The 19,325-nt window shown below is 37.5% G+C and overlaps 1 long non-coding RNA gene across 1 annotated transcript in view; it reads left to right on the top strand.

Annotated features, from left to right (window-relative positions):
* The window catches only part of LOC145720915 (uncharacterized), a 45,606-nt gene extending 32,201 nt beyond the window's left edge, over positions 1-13,405 (top strand). The window contains exon 3 of the long non-coding RNA XR_014144221.1: positions 13,188-13,405. This is a non-coding gene — a long non-coding RNA (uncharacterized LOC145720915). The remainder of the gene's footprint in view (positions 1-13,187) is intronic.
* The last annotated feature ends 5,920 nt before the right edge of the window (positions 13,406-19,325 follow it).

The following is a 19,325-nucleotide window of genomic DNA, read 5'->3' as shown; positions in this document are numbered from 1 at the left end:
CTCTCAAAAATGATACCAACATTCCTCAAATAACAGACATTCCAAAAAGTAGAAAATCTCCATTTTCCTTTTTTTCTCCCTTTTATGTTTGCTTTCCTTACCCCCTGGCTCACAGTTGCAAACAAAGGCTGCTAAGGAGGCTTTTTACACCAACAGCGAGCAGTCCCTGATGTTGGGACACCTCTGGTCACTGCACTACCAGGTCCAATCGCGGAAGCTTCTTAAAATCAAAGCCATGTTCTCTTGCTGAGCTTCAAGATGAAATTCTATATCAAATTTATGAACAATGGGGAGCAATGTGCAAATTAAACACATTTTTCAGGACTTCACTTCCCTTTGAGGGCTGGAAAAGTTCCCAATTCTAGAAACCTGTCACTAATCTTGCAAAGACTGATTCAGTAGATTTGGGCTGGGTTTGGGGGCAAAGAAATTATTTCTTTGCAATAAATTCTTAGAATCATAAATTTGGAAGAGACCATAAAGATGTCCAAAGGTCCAAGTGGCTTATTTAACTTTTCCAGGACTTTGTCAAAACACAAGCTTAGAAGTTACCTTGTGCCCATTCTCTCACGCCAATATGGAATCTCATGAATTCTTTTGATATTCAGGTTTGCTCTAAGAAGTAAACAAGTATTTCTGTCCCAAGGTAAGCTACCTAAAACAGTGAATATTCACAACCTGACTACAATGTTTCATAAGGTGGAAAGTCCTATCACCATTTTCCAAGTGTAGGGAAAAACGTGCTTCAGTAGAAAACTATGCACTGTTTAAGGCTTCAGAGCACAGCCTTCAAGGTTAACTGATTCCATAGGCGCTCTTTGGCCTTCATTGTCTTTAGACTATTTTACAACTCTAAATTATAGAACACTGATAGCAGTGCAGTGAGTAGTGCTTGTCTATAGATACAGGAAGAATTTCTGTCCAGTGGAGGGAAGCCCCACCCCCACACCCCACTCCCAGAAAAGAGAGGAGGAGGAGGGGGGAGGAAGGCTGTATTGCATCCATTTGCACATTTATTCAGTATTTCTGATCTCTAAATGTCTCTGCTTTTTGATGCTTGAACTAGTTGTAACATCTTTTTTGTTTTCTCATTTAATTAATGAGAAAATCTTTGACATATGTGCATTTTATATTTGTATGAAAAACATGATTTCACCTTTAAAAAAATTATTCTCTAACACACACTATGATTTTGAAATAATTCCAGATTACAGTAACTGAATCAAATCCTTTTTCTACTTGTGTTATTTTCTTCAGACTGCAATAGTAGTTAAAAATGGTGTAATTAACTGTCTAATTGGTCAAAAAGCTTTTAATTTCAGTTATGTTCTCATATTGTCTATGTACTGATCAAAAAGTTTAAAGCTCCACTAAGTAATTAATGAGAAATTAAAGTCTGAGTATGTGTGTGTGTGTGTGCGCACACACGTGCTGGGGGTAAAAAATAAGAAATTGATTACACACTAGGTCTTAAAAACACTAACATAGGAACATAGGAGTAGGATGTGAAATTGGCATATTGCAATGATCAAAATTCTAAAACACTCCATCTGAAGTATCAGAAATGCAAAGTTAGATTGAAACACTCATCACATGAGACATAAAACTCTCTTGGTTATCTTAAAAGAAGTTATTTCCAACTCTAATAAAAATAATTTAACACTCTGAGTATCTTTCAGCTTTCCTTCAGTTTGTATTGCAAATAGGCTTAATATTTAATTATTTTGACTATCATAAATAAAAAAGCAAAGGAAGTACTAGGTTTCTGCCACACTTTGTAGTATCTCTAGGTGGACTCGTTTGATAATCATGAAAAATTTATTATTTGTAACACATCATGCTGAATATTATTACAGTTTATCTAAGATTTACTTCGATCTACAGAGGTCTAGCCCTGTTAATATACTGTAAGGTAATGAGAGACTCTGATTTCACCACCTGGCTCCAGCACTAACCTAAGAAGAGAAGCATGAAGAGAGTACCTAGCAATTCCCACACTCTACCTCCTCAAGCAAAATAGGGATAAGTCCTGTCAAGCAAGTCGTTATTTTAAAGAATAAAACTACAAAATATATGTACAAAGAGTCACAAAATCCTGTCCATATTTTAATTATTATTATATCTAACTGGAAATATGTCCATTTCAGAAACATATCAATATCTAAAGGAAGCTTTTGATCCTGACTGGGGACTTAATTATTATTATTACTACCAGATATTACATCATTTCATTTAATGATCACAATAACCCTATGACATAAGCATAATTAAAACCAATTTATCCAAAACAGAAATCATCAGGACCAGACGGTTTCACTAGTGGATTATACTAAACAGTAAGAAAGAAATTATTCCAATTCTCTACAATCTCTTTCAGAAGATAGAAACAGAGGGAATGCTTCCTGACTTATTCTGTGAAGCCAGCCTCTTACCGTAATAACAAAATCTTGTTACAATATAATACAAGAAAACTACAGATCTAATATCTCTCATGAACATAAATGCAAATCCCTAAAAAAAAATTAGCAAATCAAATCTAAAAAAGTGTGAAAACAATTATACACCATGACAAAGTGGGATTTATCCCAGATATGCAAGGCTGGTTGAGCATTTAAAAATCAATTAATGCAATCCATCACATCAAAGGACTAAATAAGAAAAATCACACGATCATATCAATAGATGCAAAAAAAAAAAAAAGGCATTTGACAAAGTCCAGTACCCATTCATGATTTAAAAAAAAAATTTAAAAAACCTCTCAGTAAATTAGGAATAGAGAGGAACTTTCTCAACTTGATAAAGACTATCTACAAAAAACCTATAGCTAACATTATACTTAATGGTGAGAAATTAGAAGTTTTCCTGTTAAGATCAGCTATGAAGCAAGGATGGCCCTTCTTAGCACTCCTTTTCAACATCATACTGGAAATCCTTGCTAATATAATAATGCAGGAGAAGGAAATAAAACTTACATGGATTGGGAAGGAAGACATAAAACTATTGTTGCTCACAAATGACATGATTGTCTATGTTGAAAATCCAAAAGAACTGATGAAAGTTTCCAGGAACTAATAAGCAATTAAAGCAATGTTGTAGGATACCAGGTTAATACACAAAGGTCAGTTGAATTCCTATATACCAAAAATGAACAAGTAGAATTTGAAATTAAAAACATAACACCATTTTTATTGGCACTCAAGAAAATGAAATACTTCAGTATAAATCTAACAAAATATGTACAATGTCTATATGAGGCAAATGTCAAAACTCTGATTGAAAAAAAAGAAAAGCTAAATAAAATGCAGAGATATTCCATGTTCATGAATGGGAACACTCAACATTGTCAAAATGCTTGTTCTGCCCAACTTGATCTACAGATTCAATGCAACCTCATTCAGAATCCCAGCAAGTTATTTTATGGACATCAACAAACTGATTCTAAAGTTTACATGGAGAAGCAAAAGATTCAGAATAGCCAACACAAATATTAAAGGAAATAAAAACTGATGCTACCCAACTTCAATAGTTACTCTAAAGCTACAGTAATCAAGACAATGTGGTATTAGTGAAGCAATAGGCAAATAGATCACCGGAAGAGAATAAAGAGCCCAGAAATACACCAACATAAAGTCAGCTGGTCTTTGACAAAGGAGCAAAGGCAATACAATGGAGAAGGTCTCTTCAATAAATGAACAACTGACCATCCACATGCAAAGAAATTTACCTAGACACAAACCTTTATACCCTTCACAAAAATTATCTCAAAATGGATCATCGACCTAAATGTAAAATGTAAAGCTACGAAGTTTCTAAAAGACAACATAGGAGAAAATCTAGATGACTTTAGTCAGCTAGATGACTTTAGATACAGCACCAAAGTTATGATCCATAAAAGAAATAATTGATAGCTGGAGTTCATTAAAATCAAAAGCTTCTGCTCTGTGAAAGACAATTTCAAGAGAATTAGAAGAGAGTTACATACTACAAGGAAATTTTTGCCAAAGACACATAGAGGATTGTTATATAAAGTAGGCAAAGAACCCTTAAAACTCAACAGTAAAAGAACAAACTACCTAATTAAAAAATGGGCCAAAGACCTTAAGACACTTCACCAAAGATGATATACAGATGACAAATAAATATATGAAAAGATGCTCCACATCATATGTCATCAGGGAAATGCAAATTAAAACAACAATGAGATATCACTCCATACCCATTAAAAGGGCCAAAATCCAGAACACTGACAACACGAAAGGCTGATGAAGGTGTGGTGCAACAGGAACTCTCATGCATTGTTGGGAGTACAGAATGGCACAACCACTTTGGAAGACAGTTTGGCAGCATCTCACAACACTAAACATATTCTTACTGTATGATCCAGTAATCACACTCCTCGGTATTTATCCAAAGGAACTGAAAACACACACACAAATGTGCAATGGCTGATTATAGCAGCTTTGTTTATAATTGGCAGAACTGGGAAGCAACCCAGATGTCCGTCAGTAGGTGAATGGATAAATAAACCGTGATATATCTGTGGAATATTAGCAGTGGAATATTATTCAGCACTAAAAAGAAATAGTTATCAAGCCATGAAAAAACATGGAGGAAATTTAAATGCATATTACTAAGTGAAAGAAGCCAACCTGAAAAGGCTTCATACATACTGTTTGATTTCAACTACATGACATTCTAGAAAAGGAAAAGCAGTAGAGATAATAAAAAGATCAATGATTGTCAGGGGTAGAAGGGGAAGAGAGATAAGGGACGAATAGGCAGAGCACAAAGGATTTTTAGGGCAGTGAAAATACTCTGTATGATATTATAATGATGGATATACATCATTATGTATTTGACCAATCCCATAGAATGTATAACACCAAGAAGGAATCTTAAAGTAAACTATGGGCTTTTTATGATGTGTCAATGCAGGTTCATCCTTGGTAAAATGTACCATGCTGATGAATGGTGTTAATAATGGGGGACACTAGGCCTGTGTAGGGGGAGGAGGTTTATGGGAAATCTCCATACCTTCCCTTGTTCTGTTGTAAACCTAAAACTGTTCTGAAAAAATGAAATTTTAAACTAACTTATAGGTGATAAAGGAGAATCAGGAAAGTTAAATCATCTCCTAGTAAATATTACAGGTAATGAGTGGCTGAGTCAGCATTTGAACCTAGGTTGGCCTAGTGTCAAAGCACATACATTTCTGCTATTCTACATAATTGCTCATTATAATGAGAGATTTTAAACTGGTTAATTGAAGAAGTCAATATTCCTTGGAGAAATCTCCCATCAAGGATCAAATAAGATACATAGCATGTCATAAAACTAGGACTTTCAGCCTGATTGATTCAGCAGCAAATATTTCCCATAGAGAAGGACTCTTTCACTGTGCTGGCATTTCTCAATACTCAAATACACAGGATTCTAAACAAAGTTCCTACTTAGGTAACGTTTTCTGAAGTAATTGAAGTAACCATGCTGCCTAGTCCATTCAACTACAAAATATTACATTGCACTAAAAAGTTTTAAGGCATTTTCTACTGTAAATATTTTAAATAGTTCTTCCAACAGAGTGCTAATCTTGATTAAGTTATGTCTGAAAAAAGTAAGATGATTATCAAGTATCCTGGTCATAAAAATAAGTCACATTATCAAAAGCCTAGAAATATGTGCTCTCCTTGGGAAGAAATAAGCAATGATCCAATGTAAGAAATAGTTTTTTGAAGCTAAAATAAGAACTTTGAAAACAAAGATCCTTTGAGTGCTATCACACTGAGACCTGAGGAAGGACAAAATTATGGATCTATCAAATTTCCCCAAAGAGCTCATGATCTGTCAAAGAAGTCCTCGTTTTGATTATTTGTCCATGTGGGGATCGCAAAATGTCAGCTGCTACACGTATTCGTTTCTGTGAATGTTTCCCTGACTTGAGAGAGAAAGGCTCTCCAGAAATAGGAATCACCAGAATCTTCCTTATATTCACTGGCATCTAAATTAATCTTTTGAGAAAAGATGGGAAGTAAAACCTCTGCAAATATATGAGTGCATGAGGAAGAGTGTAGGATTAAGAGAGGAAGAAGTTGGACCAAGCCCTTAGTAGCTGCCACAAATAGTTTAAATCAAAAAGTAGAAGAAAGATCCAGAAAAGGAGCCTGAGAAGCAATGGCCAGAGAAAGAAGTATAAAATCAGAAGAGTGGGTGGTGATAGAAGCCACAGGTGTCATGTTTTCCAGAAGGAAACATGGTAAAACTGTGTCGAATAAGGAGAAAAGCCAGGTGGAATGAAAGCAGCAGACTGTACATTTATCTTAAGAGAAAATGTCTCTGGTGATTTTCGAGAGAGTCATTATGGTTGGAATCATGGGGATGGAAGCCAGATGAGAGTGTGGAGGGACAAAGGGGATGTGATAAAGCAGAGGCAGTGAACATAGAGAAAGTTTTTGATAAGTTTGGCTGTAAAAAGGAGGAAAACCCTGCTAACATGGTTGTGGGAATAGAGGACAGGGTTGAAATGTTTTGTAAGATGGGAAAGATTAGGGCATATTTAAGTGCTGATGGGATAGATCAAAACCAAAAATGTAGGAGGAGGAAATAATCAGTAGGGTAAATTTTTTTTAGAAAGTGAGAGAGAATGGAACATCAGGCACACCTAGAGACGCTGGCCCTCGAAGAAAGGAACACACCTGGGAACAAGGAGAAGAGGATGAGTGAAGAGGCTGGTAATTCCAATGGTCACATAGGGAAATGAGGGTATTTCTTCTGGTGGCCTCAAATTTTTTTAAGGAAAACAGAGAGTAAGGGTATTGTTGACAATGCAAGAACTAGAGAAGTAGCGGTATTCTTTTCTTTGGATCCTTCCTCATTCATTACCCCAGCAATGTGCAGATTCTAATAATTAACTATGCTATTTAACAACATAACCTGGTGATGGCCTGGTGGGATTTTTGTGTCCTGTTTTGCAAATGAACTAAACCTTGAAATAGGAGGTTAGAAACTATGCTTGACATCGTTCATTCTGCTCTAGGAATAGATTCATCGTGTTTAACTTTCAAGAAGGCAGGCAGGGATCTTCCAGACAAATGGTGGGTTAGTCAGAAGAGAAGATGTCTGTTATCACAGGCATGTTCTGGTAAGTGCAGTAAGTATTGACTTGTTAAAAGAACGTGCCCTGATATTGGAGATAAAGAAAAGTAAAACGATGCCTTCTGATAGTTTTAAAAATCAGCTAATTGTAACAGAGATGAGTTTCATTATGGAGACCGCTTTAATCAGAAGCACAGGGAAGCAATGTTAACTACGGAAAATCTTTGAACTAACACAGAGGAGCCTTTTAAATTAATCTGTGAGGGTCAGCAAAAAAGAAAATTAGTCTGGTTAGAAAAGTGACAGTAAAGAACAAGTAGGAAAAGGAAATGGAAGGTCCGTTAAGCAGTACTTTCGCCTCTGTGTTATGAGGGCGAGATGCCAAGAGGCAAAATTTCTAGCTATGAAGAAGAGAAACTGCATAATGGACAGGTAAGAGGAAAAAAATCTATCTATCCATCTTTGCAGAGAGGGGAAAGGGGCGGACAGAGGAAAAAATCTGGCACATATGTGCAACAGAGTCACAGGGTTTTTAAAGTAATACCAAGCATCACAAAATAAGGGAAACAATGAAGAACTGTGCATAATGAAATCAGATTTTTCAAAAACCTTATTTAATAAGAAACTGGCCTCCTTTTTGAAGCATGGGAAACTCACAAAAAAACATACCATTCCTTAGATGTAATTAACTTCACACAGCGTTTTCTTAAAGTAACTAAATGAAAACCGAGCTGTGGCTTGCACTGAATATGCTTTAGGTCAAAATAATATGAGAGGAAATGCCATTAAAGAAAAGAAAGTCACACTTAAGACTTTGTCATGTTAGTGAGGCATCACTAGGAATATAATCTACGTATCAGCTGGAGTCTTCTACTCTTGAGGTCCAAACAGGTCTAGGCTTGAACTCTCCTTCTGCACAGTGAGGAAATCCAAAGTCTTACCATTCTTGGAGGTCAGATCTGTTTCTGGAACTGCTGCCTCTATTTAACGTCAAGTTGACTGAGGCATAAAAATCATCTCTATCCTCAAGCCAATTTGCCCATCCATTTGTGAGTATGGTACGCTTTTAGGCTTGGTATGGCATGGGCAAGCAGAGAAGTGTCTTTAGCTGTAGAAATGCAGATAGTTTACGTTGAGTCCTCAATATATGTTTTCATAGAAAATCCTTCAGCCACCTTAATTTTTTCACTGGCTGTTTTACTTCCTATTCTCCAGCACGTATCACAATTTCCTCTTTCTACTCTCTGCTCTCTTCCCTCCCTTCTTTGCTTCCCTATCTTCCCCACCTCTCCCTCTCAGAAACAAAAGAAATTCCTCTATAATTCTCATAAGAGTAATTTAACCAGGCTCTTTTGTGGCTTTCATTTTGCTGAACAACACACCCCCAGGGCCCCACCTTCTACCCAGTGGCTAATCAAGTCATTTCCTCAAAGGTAGTTTCCTCCCCCAAAAGGCATTCTGGTGCCAATTGTTAAGAAAATAAATCCAATACCTAAATTACACTAGGACTTCAAAAGAGTGCCTTTGTCACAAAGGGAAACAACCAATTGCTTGAAAAGCTCATGCCATATAACATGTAATATTCAATGTAACCTGTAATTATGGAGACGGAAGTCAGTTGTGGAATAGGTAGTCCCCATGAGGGAATTTTTCCACCTTAGGAAATTCTCGGTGGATTGGGGGATCACATACAATAAAGCTTTCAAAAATAAGACTTGAAAGAGGACTGTATTTCCTGGTGGGGATAACTTCCACTGGGTAGCCGGAGCATACACTTTTATCAGTGTAGAGTCCTGTCGGCCTCAGTAGAGATACAGGAACAAACAGCAGCTGGCCAAGGCCCTGCACCAGGGGCTAAATCAGGACCAGGCTGATTGCCCATCCTACTGCTGGTCATGAGTTCTTCTGTCTTTTAATCCTGCTTACCTCAGGTTTCACAGCAATCGAGACTCCTGACACATTCCACATCCTTTCTTTCCTTACTGCACAGGCTCAGTGAAGGGATTTCCCTTGTCATCTGGAAATGCCCTTCAACTTTCCCCTATATTGGATGTGCTCTTCCTTAAATCCCAAGGCTTCCCAAAGCTGCTCAGAATTCCTATGAATGACATTCAGAATCTAGCTTTTGTATATGACCTGATTTTTTTTTTCTTTCTAGAATTTTTAAGATTTTTTTGTCCTTATTTGCCTTTCTTTATTTGTATGGCTGGACATTCAATGGGTTTTTTTTTCTTTTTCTTTTCCTTTTTTTAGAGGGAGAGAGTGTGTGGGAGGAGGGCCAGAGGGACAGGAAGAGAGAGAATCTCAAGCAGACTCCAAGGCCAGTGCAGAGCCTGATGTAGGGCTCGATCTCACAACCCTAACTCTGAGATTGTGACCTGAGCCGAAATCAAGAGTCAAATGCTTAACTGACTGAGCCACCCAGGCACCCACAATGGGTCATTTTAATCTGGAAACCTGTATCCCTCAGTTCTAGAATTTTTTCGGTTTAAAGCATTTTCATACTTCCCTCTATATTTTCTTTCTGGAACTCTTATCATTCAGATATTGGACCTCCTACACAGATCCTTTAAATTTGTTTTAACTTTCTACTATTCTCCATTTTTTTTAATCCATTTTCAGAAAGATTTTCCTGACTTAACCTTTTACCCCTCTTATTGATTCTTTTAGTTCTCACATATTTACAATGTCCAAAAGCCCATTCTTAGGCTTGGTAATTCACTTTTTATAACATTCTGGTTTTGTTTTGTGGATGCAATATCATCTTGCACCTCTGTGAAGATCCTATTAAAATATTTTTTGAAGTTTCTTGATCTTCCTTGTATTTTCTATTTTTTAATTTTATTTTTTAAAAAGATTTTATTTATTTATTTGACAGAGAGAGAAAGAGAGAGCACAAGCAGAGTGAGCGGCAGAGAGAGAAGCAGGCACCCTGCTGAGCAGGGAGTCCATTTCGGGTCTCGATCCCAGGACCCTGGGATCATGACCTGAGCCGAAGGCAGATGCTTAACTGGCTGAGCCACCCAGGTGCCCCTACATTTTCTATTTTTTTTAAAATTGTGTGTTTTGGGGCGCCTGGGTGGCTCAGTTGGTTAAGTGACTGCCTTCGGCTCAGGTCATGATCCTGGAGTCCCGGGATCGAGTCCCGCATCGGGTTCCCTGCTCGGCAGGGAGTCTCCTTCTCCCTCTGACCCTCCTCCCTCTCATGCTCTCTGTCTCTCATTCTCTCTGTCTCAAATAAATAAATAAAATCTTTAAAAAATAAATAAATAAAATAAAATTGTGTGTTTGTTTGCCTTTTTTTTTTCCTGTATTTCATGTTCAGAGCTCTATTTGCATGAGCAGAATTTGTCAGTGGTGGATATCATTTAAGAGTAAGCTGGCTTTTTCATTGAAGGGCACACAAATATCAGTATGTCTGTGGGTTTTTTTTAAACCACAGGCATATTTTCCCTGAAGGTGATTCTCTATTCTCCCACCTGGTGTGTATCAGTGAAGCTGGGAGAATTTTCATACTGTTTCGGGAAATATTCAACCTTCCTAGAGAGGGAAGTTCCAGTCTTCTGTGGTATGAGGACAGGCTAAAGTGGAGGAGAATATGTGAAAAGCTGTTTCATAAACAAATTGTCAACTGATCTTTCAAAGGTCCTTAATACTTCGAGTTCCCAAGTTCTTGCAGGGTTCTGAGACATGAATCATCTTGTTCTTTGTCTGCTTGCCCCTCATGCTACTACCTTCACTTTACCTTTTTCTAGAATGCTAATTACCATGGTCCATCCATTTCTCATCTTTCAAAAGCTTGTTGAAATCTCATCATTTAGTTTGTGTGGTCTTCTTGGTTTATCACTTTTTAGAAAAAACTTCTTTTGCTATCTTTTCAATGGTGTTATAAAAGGGAAAGAAGTAACCACTTGTGTCCAATATACCTCATTAACTAGAAATACAATTTTCTCTTCAGTCTTTATAATCCGACTTCATTTTATCGTTTCAGGGAAATTACTTCCATAAAAGTCACAACCAAATATACTATATTGTTATATACATTGGGGATTGCTTTGACCTCATACTCCTTGATATTTTGGCAGTTAATACAACTGGCCACTCCTTGAAATTCTCCTTTTAGGGGTTGAATGGTACCACATTCTCCTGGTTTTTCTCTTACTTCCTCATCTGGTCCTCAGTCTTCCTTATTTGCTCTTCCTCTTTTGCCATCACCTTTAAATGTTCAAGTACAAGTCACCAGATCTGTAGTCAACAAGTTGGAGACCCAGAAGAGTCTATGGTACAGTTCCAGTGTGAGTCCAGGAGAGCCGGTGGTGTAAGTTCTAGTTTGAAAACTGGCAGTCTTGAGACACAATGAAAGTTGATGTTTCAGTTTGAGTGTGAAGGCTGTAAAAGACTGATATTCCAGCTCAACTAAGTCAGGCAGGAGGAATTTCCTCTCACTCATGGGAGAGTCAGCCTTTTTATTCTATTTGGGCCTTCAACTAATTGGGTAAGGCCCACCCACATTAGGAAGAGCAATCTGTTTTACTCAGTCTACCTAATCAAATGTTAATATCATCCAAAAACACCCTCACAAAGTCAGAATAGTCTTTGATCAGATATCTGAGCACCTCATTGCCTAGTCAAATTGACATATAAAATTAACCATCACTCAGGGCGCTGGGTGGCTCAGTTGTTAAGCGTCTGCCTTTGGCTCAGGTCATGATCCCAGGGTCCTGGGATCAAGCCCCTCTTTGGGCTCCCTGATCCTCGAGAAGCCTGATTCTCCCTCTCCCACTCCCCCTGCTTGTGTTCTCTCTCTCTCTCTGTCAAAAAATAAATAAAAAATCTTTAAAAAAAAATTAACCATCACAGTTGGTTAATCAAAAAATGTCAGTCATAATAGACAATCATAAAAGAGATACATATTGAACTGGAACTTATAATTTAACAGCAAACATATAAATACATATTTACTTACCTTCCCTTTGTAGTAGACCCAAAGCTTTTTTTTTTTTTTTAAGTATAAGTCTGGTGATTAAAGTTCCAGATGGTCTTTTTCACAAAACTATACTCATAATTCATCTACATTTCCTAGTGTTTCAAGTGAGAAAAAGATCTTAAATCTAAAAGCAAAATTTTTCTAGACCTTTAAAGTTTTTTTCCTAATTCTTTATAATTATTTGATTTGATCTCATTTTAAAAAGCAATTTGCTTTCTGAAGTATTTAATTTAGTTTTCACAGCAGCAACATTTTTCTTTTACAACCTGTCATCTTGAGTAATATGTAGTTGTCAAGTTGTATAACATGTAGTTGTTATAGTATTACAGTGACAAGGTTTCAGATCAAACACAATTGAGTCTAGGGAAGCATACAGCTCAGCTGGTGGGAGCACTGGTACGAGGGCAGAATGGGGAGTAGTGTGGCAGTGCTGAGGGTCAGTTTGCTATGGGAATCAGCCAGTATGATTCACAGAGAGAGATTAGAGAGCCCGTTAATCCTGAAGTCAGCTCAGTGGAAGCCTACTTAGTGAGTTTCTCCCCATATCATCAGGCTAAAAAGACATTAAATATTAACATCTGTTTACAGCAGATTCATTTGGGAATTCCCAAAGGACACAGGTCACCATAAAAAATAAACAAGAGGAAAAGAATCTATTTCCAGAACTTTCTAGAAACTTTCTTGATTCCTTTGGTTTATTCATCAGTTCCTATTTTCATGATTGCATTCAAATATATAATTTAAAATGTTAATTCTCGGGGCACCTGGGTGGCTCAGTCATTAAGCGTCTGCCTTCGGCTCAGGTCATGATCCCAGGTTCCTGGGATCGAGCCCCACATCGGGCTCCCTGCTCCACGGGAAGCCTGCTTCTCCTCTCCCACTCTCCCTGCTTGTATTCCTTCTCTCGCTGTGTCTCTCTCTGTCAAATAAATAAATAAAATCTTTAAAAAATAAATAAATAAAATGTTAATTCTCACTCAAGTCTCTCTGAGATATACCCTTTGGTATCTCAAGAGTAAAATCATATGCTGTTTTATTGAAATGTCCACTTCTATTGTAACAACGATTTTTTGTAGAACAAGTAAAAATCTGCTTTATTTTCATTTAGATGATAAAATAATCTGTGCTGCACAGTGAAGACAACTCAGATATCAGTACTTTGATGCATAACACCATGTAAAGGCAAGTCCCTTTTTTACTTTTATGTAATGATAAAACACAATTTAACATTTTCATATGACAAGTTGATATATAAAGAAATGCTACTACTTTTGCTAATTACCTTGATATATTTGTAAATCTAAGTGATAAAAGTCTTAAAAAGTTAAGCTTTGGAAGATGATTTAAAAAAGACTAATTTTTAACAATTTTTTTTTCTGAATACCTGAAAAGATAATGCTCTGTTATACTAAGCCATCAGGGACTGTGTTAAACACTCTAGTGACCAAGTAGTAATATTTGTGCTAAGTAATTTGTCATATTTTCTTTTAATATTATAGCCTATTAGAGACAAAAATATGTGCTATTTATGAGAGGGCTCCAGGGTCAGAATGCCTTGGTTTGTATCTCAGCTCCATCTCTTCCTATGTTGTTGAACTTGGGTGATTATTTAAGTCTCTAAGTGTTAGTGTTGCCAAATGCTGGATCCTCAAAAATACCACCAAAATAACCTGTTGAAAAGGTAAACCTGAATTTATTGCTTACCTCAGTAAGGGAGAATACTGCTTTGACCATGAATTAGTAGCATCTTGGAGGGAAGAGAGCAAGGTTGTGATATGAAGTTTGGGGATTTGGTTTAAGGCAAGTCTTTCAAGGCAAGGGATGGCTCTTAATTAGGACTGGATAAAGATCATGGCAGAACACTTTAGGATTGGTGGGTACAGCAAAATGAGGGCTTTGAGGTGAGGGTATAGAAGAATCACAGAAAGCAAAGAATTGTTTGATGCTATCTATTGAAAAGCCAAACAGTATTATGTTCATTAAAAATGGATTTTTTCAGGAAGTTCCTGAAAGGGACGCTGAAGTTATTTTTACCTTTTATCTCTCTGGACAAAAATTTCCTGCAATAGTTAAGACATTGTGATAAAGACAGTGGCAGAGTAAAATCATTGTAATGTAAACAGTCAAGTATGTTTGTGAGGTGGGGCGAGTAGATGGTTTTGATTCTTAGTTTCTCATTTGCAAAATGGGAATAATAATAGTAAATTTATGGATGCTTTGCTAAGTAAGTACTAACAAACCTTCTAGAAGGAAACTTTATGAAGTGGAAGGAGCAAGGGCTCAGAGTCAGTCAAATCTAGATTTACATCTAAGTTACAACTCTGTGGTAAGTATGATTCTGTCTTGTGATCTTTAGAATGATACCTCTAACAGTGGCATTGTGGGAATTAAATTAAATAATGAATGAGAGTCCCAAACATTGAATATGCAAGTTGACTCAGTGAAAAGCAGCAGAAGTGACTTAAATTTTCAAGTGCCAAATGGAGGATACCTCACATGCAACCTCAGGTTTCAGCCATACCTTCTCCAGACATATTCTGTTTCCCTGCAGTACCATCTCCTTTGGCTTTCCAGCAACCAGTAAAAGCATTTAACAACCATGGCTCTAGTTCTCCTGGTACCAAAGAAACAATACAGCTCATACAAGCCACCTCCCCACCCGGGCCTCCCATGGTTCAGAGCACACAGTCCCAGCAAATCCTCCCAACAATATCAATAGCCCTACTTCAACCAGATCTGCAGGAACAACCACAGTCAGAAGTGGCTTGCGGAGACCCACTTCCCCTTCTGCTGGGGGTATACCAGTACCTCACAGCAAACTTGCACAGTCTGTGTACAGATCCTTGCCAGTTCCTAAAACCTGTGGTTGCCTGAAAGAGGACAGTTGGAAGGATGGCTGTTATCAACCAACAGAGGCAAGAATGCAGAGGTTCACAGCTGCATGGATACCCCTTCACTAAACTAAAAGACAGCTTTTATATGCAGACTGTTCAGATAAGACTTTATAAAATCCCAGCCCTCTCTGTCTTAAGTAGCACAAACTGACAAGAGATGATCAAGAAGCAGGTTGTTGTTGTTGTTGTTTTTTAAATTTTGGTGGTTTTTTTGAAAGGTTTTTTTTTTAGATTTTATTCATTTATTTGTCAGAGAGAGAGAGAGCACAAGCAGGGGGAGTGGCAGGCCGAGGGAGAAACAGTTTCCCCTCTGAGCAAGGAGCCTGATGAGGAACTCGATTCCAGGACCCTGGGATCATGACCTGAGCTGAAAGCAGATGCTTAACAGACTGAGCCACGCAGGCATCCCAAGAAGTAGTTTTAAATGACATTTGACATTAGATGTTTTTGGTCACCATATAGTCACTGTCCATGGAATCACTTTTAGTTTTGTTTAATAGAAACTAAACTAATTTTTAAATATTTGGCAGAGGCCAATATCTGGACAAAAACTAATGGAAGGAAAAGAGAAATGTTCATTTATAAATAAGAGAATACCTTTGTGCACCAGCAAATGGTGACTTAAAGTTATCCAAACTTCACATTCAACATAATTTGCTGTGTAAATAGTATCAATAAATATTTGTGTTAATGAGAAAAAAACAATGTATGAGAAAATAATGTGTGCAAGATATATGTTTCAGGCAGGAAACCATTCAAATGGGGGAAATCAAAGAGGGTTTGATGTAGGGATTGATTGTCAGGATAAGGAACCAACAGAGGATGTTGAGGAGACAGCAGGAAGTCCTGAAAGAGAGCTGTACTGGAGCATGGTAAGAGCTGTAACCCCGGGAGAGAAGCCACCTGACGAGAGCTGAGGCCATCTGTAAAGAAATGCAGATGCTGCCAAACCAGGCAGGGAGCAGCAGGAATAAATACCCTGACCTCTTCCTCCTCTCACTCTCCAATCTCCTGCATTGCATTTGTCAAACCCAACCAAAAGCAAGAGGATGGATGAGCCTGGATAATGCAGTCCTTTCAGGTCAGCTTCTTGGGGCATGGAGCAGGATGGGGAAGAGCAAAGACTACGTCACAAGAGGCACACACAGAATAACCAGCATCAGCAGGGACCTTACAAAGTCTGAGTTCCTCTGCTGTGACCCAGTTAGGAATGATGATACTGTTGAAATAGAGGTATATGTCAGTATAGTACTACTGTACATGTCTATTTTGAGGGAAACAAATTTAAGCACTAACCATGTACAGTCCTTTGTTAATGTAAGGATGTTTACTGAATGGGCCTGCTCACTCTATAATGGGACCAATACTGTATCTGCTTGTCTGCAAATCAGGATATTAAGAGTATACAGTGTCCATTCAGATCAGAAATACAATGTCCATTCAACTTAAGAACCTCCCCTTAATAAAACCGTTAGGGTTTTGTTTTTTTTTTTAACTTGGGACAAAAAAGAATGGGTTGAACACAAATGAACTCACATTATGGAATAAACATACCAAAATATGCAAGTCATGTATGAGTGTGTGTGATGGCACTGTCGCTAAATACCAAAGCATTATCAGAGGGCATGTGAAGAGCCTGGTCAGAAGCCTCTAGAATGCCTTTCAGGAACTTCTTTGTGTCCTGATTCTCAATCTCACTTAATTAGAATCTTGACCTGGTTCATATGGGGTGAGCATTTACTTGTACCAATGCTAATGGTTGATTGCAGACCCCTCTCAGACACACAAAGTTCATTAGCCTTACCTCTCTTTTTTTTTTCTTAAGATTTTATTTATTTGAGAGAGAGAGCATGAGAGCGAGAGAGCACAGCAGTGGGGAGCAGCAGAGGGAGAGGGAGAAGCAGACTTCCCAGTGAGCAGGGAGTCTGACGTAGGGCTTGATCCCAGGACCCTCAGATCATGACCTGAGCCAAAGGCAGCCGCTTAACTCACTGAGCCACCCAGGCGCCCCTAGCCTTACTTCTCTTACCATATTAACTCCTTTTGAATATTCTTGCATGTCCACAAATATCCTCTGAAAATGCTTGTTTCTGCTGAATAGGAAGGTATGAGACTACACCTTACACCCACCATTGCCTCCCAACAAGGGTTTTAAGCAAGAAAAAGACTATCTTCTAGAATGAGTCTATTCACTCAGTATTCAAAGTCACTTCCTTTTGTGGTTGGTTGTTTCCCATTGCAAAAATGTCCACACTGTGGGATCCGAGCTTGACCTACCTTCCTGAATGGGACTTTAGCAATCAAATGTTCCTTTGTCTCAGCTCTTCTGAAATTTGTTATAGTCTTATACAAAAAACGTTGAGGGGCACCTGGCTGGCTTAGTATGCAGAACATGTGACTCTTGATCTCAGGGTCGTGAGTTCAAGCCCCATGTTGGGCATGGAGCCTACTTAAAATAAAAATTAAGAAATACATATATATAAAGAAAATGCTGAAAGGAAAATAGATCATGGAAAGATCCTTAAGGATAGTCACCCCTTTAGGAAAATCATTTATCTATGTCCTGGGCATTTTATATCCCAGTGCTTCTCTGTGATACCATTCCCAACTTACCTTTTAATCAAATAAGTTTTTGAGAAGTGACTGTATACTTTCTAGGGGAACTTTTTAAAGGAGATAACTGTAGTTTTGGTGTATAAGCTTAGATATGCTTATTTATTTTTAAAAATGTGGTCTTATTTCTTTATAATTTACATGAACTTTTATATTCCACACATTCTTATGTACAGATCTATTCATCTTCTCCAAAAACTTGCAAGTTCCTTCAAGGCTGGAGCTATAACTTATTCATCTCTTTTATTCTATCAATGTATTCCTTTGCTTAATGACTTTACTTCATTTGTGAAATGCTGCCACCAAGTGAAGAGGCATTAAATGAAAAAAGAAATCCATTAAATTTACCTTTTTTAATTTTCAAAGAATGAAGTTTTATTTTTATTTTTTTAAAGATTTTATTTATTTATTTGTAAGACAGAAGGCACAAGCAGGGGGAAGTGGCAAGCAGAGGGAGAAGCAGCCTCCCTGCTTAGCAAGGAGTCCGATGTGGGACTTGGTTCGATCCCAGGACCCTGGGATCATGACCTAAGCCAAAGGCAGATGCTTAACTGACTGAGCCACTGAGGTGCCCCCAAAGAATGAAGTTTTAATACCTCATATACTTAATAACTTTTTAATGCATAAATAAGTGTGATTTATTATTATTATTTTTTAAGATTTATGTATTTATTTTAGGGGGGAGGGGCAGAGGAGAGAATCCTCAAGCAGACTTCCCATTGAGCATGGAGCCACATGTGGCTTGATCCCATGACCCATGAGATCATGACCTTAGCTGAAATCAAGAGTTGGACACTTAACTGACTGAGCCACCCAGGCACCCCAGGAGTGATTTATTATTAACACAACATTTACCAGTAAATAAGTAAGTGCTATGAAAATGCTTGAAACTATTGACTCATGACTTTTTAAATTTTCTGTTTATTCATTTATTTATTTTAAAGCCCCACAGCATCCCCAGGGCCAGTTCTATTAGCCCTCTTTATGATGAAGAAAGGAAGGCTCAGAGAAGTGAAGCAACTTGACCATTCAATAAAAATCCATTAAATTTAACAAGGAAATTTATGATGCTTTTATCAATACCAAAGGCAAGATACCCAAACAATCTTCTTAGAAAAATATATGAATTGAATGATGAAAATAATTTCTTGGAATTAATGAATAGTTTAAAGTAAATACAGTTTATACTTAAAATGTAATAAAAGACTATAGTGGATGGTAGGTTATAAAGGAGGGGTGTAGGAAACATATTCTTTGGGAGGTTTGTTCTTTCTTCGTCATTCTCTTTGCCAATTTTTCAACCATTCTTAGGTGCATTGTTGTCTAACACTCAAATCTACACTCAAAGTTATAGCACAGAAACATACCTTTAGGGCAAAATAAAGACTAAATAACCATGAGAATACTCCAGAACACTTCAGAATAGCTCATGTAAATAATTAGCTGAAGATGCTGCATTTTCATCTCTTTCGCTTGTCCTGTGTACACAGAGGAAAACGTTTTGGGTGCATCTTTCACAGTGTGCAATTTAAATTTGTTCCACATGATGTACTCTGTCTAAAAACTTGTCTTGAATGAATTGGTAAGCATGTCTTTGCCTGAAATCATAATGTTGAAATACCACTTCTTATAGCATGTTTATTAAATGTGCTTTATGGTGAAAATCTTGCTATTCTGGGCAGGGGGGAAGGTCATTGTCTGAAAAGTAGTATAACTTTTTGAGATATATTATGTCTAAA

The sequence above is a fragment of the Leptonychotes weddellii genome, chromosome 4 (genome assembly GCF_054177405.1).
Source record: "Leptonychotes weddellii isolate Sample4059 chromosome 4, ASM5417740v2, whole genome shotgun sequence".
Lineage (NCBI taxonomy): Eukaryota > Metazoa > Chordata > Mammalia > Carnivora > Phocidae > Leptonychotes > Leptonychotes weddellii.
The sequence above is the reverse complement of the archived record's forward strand: the minus strand, read 5'-3'. Positions and strand labels throughout refer to the sequence as shown.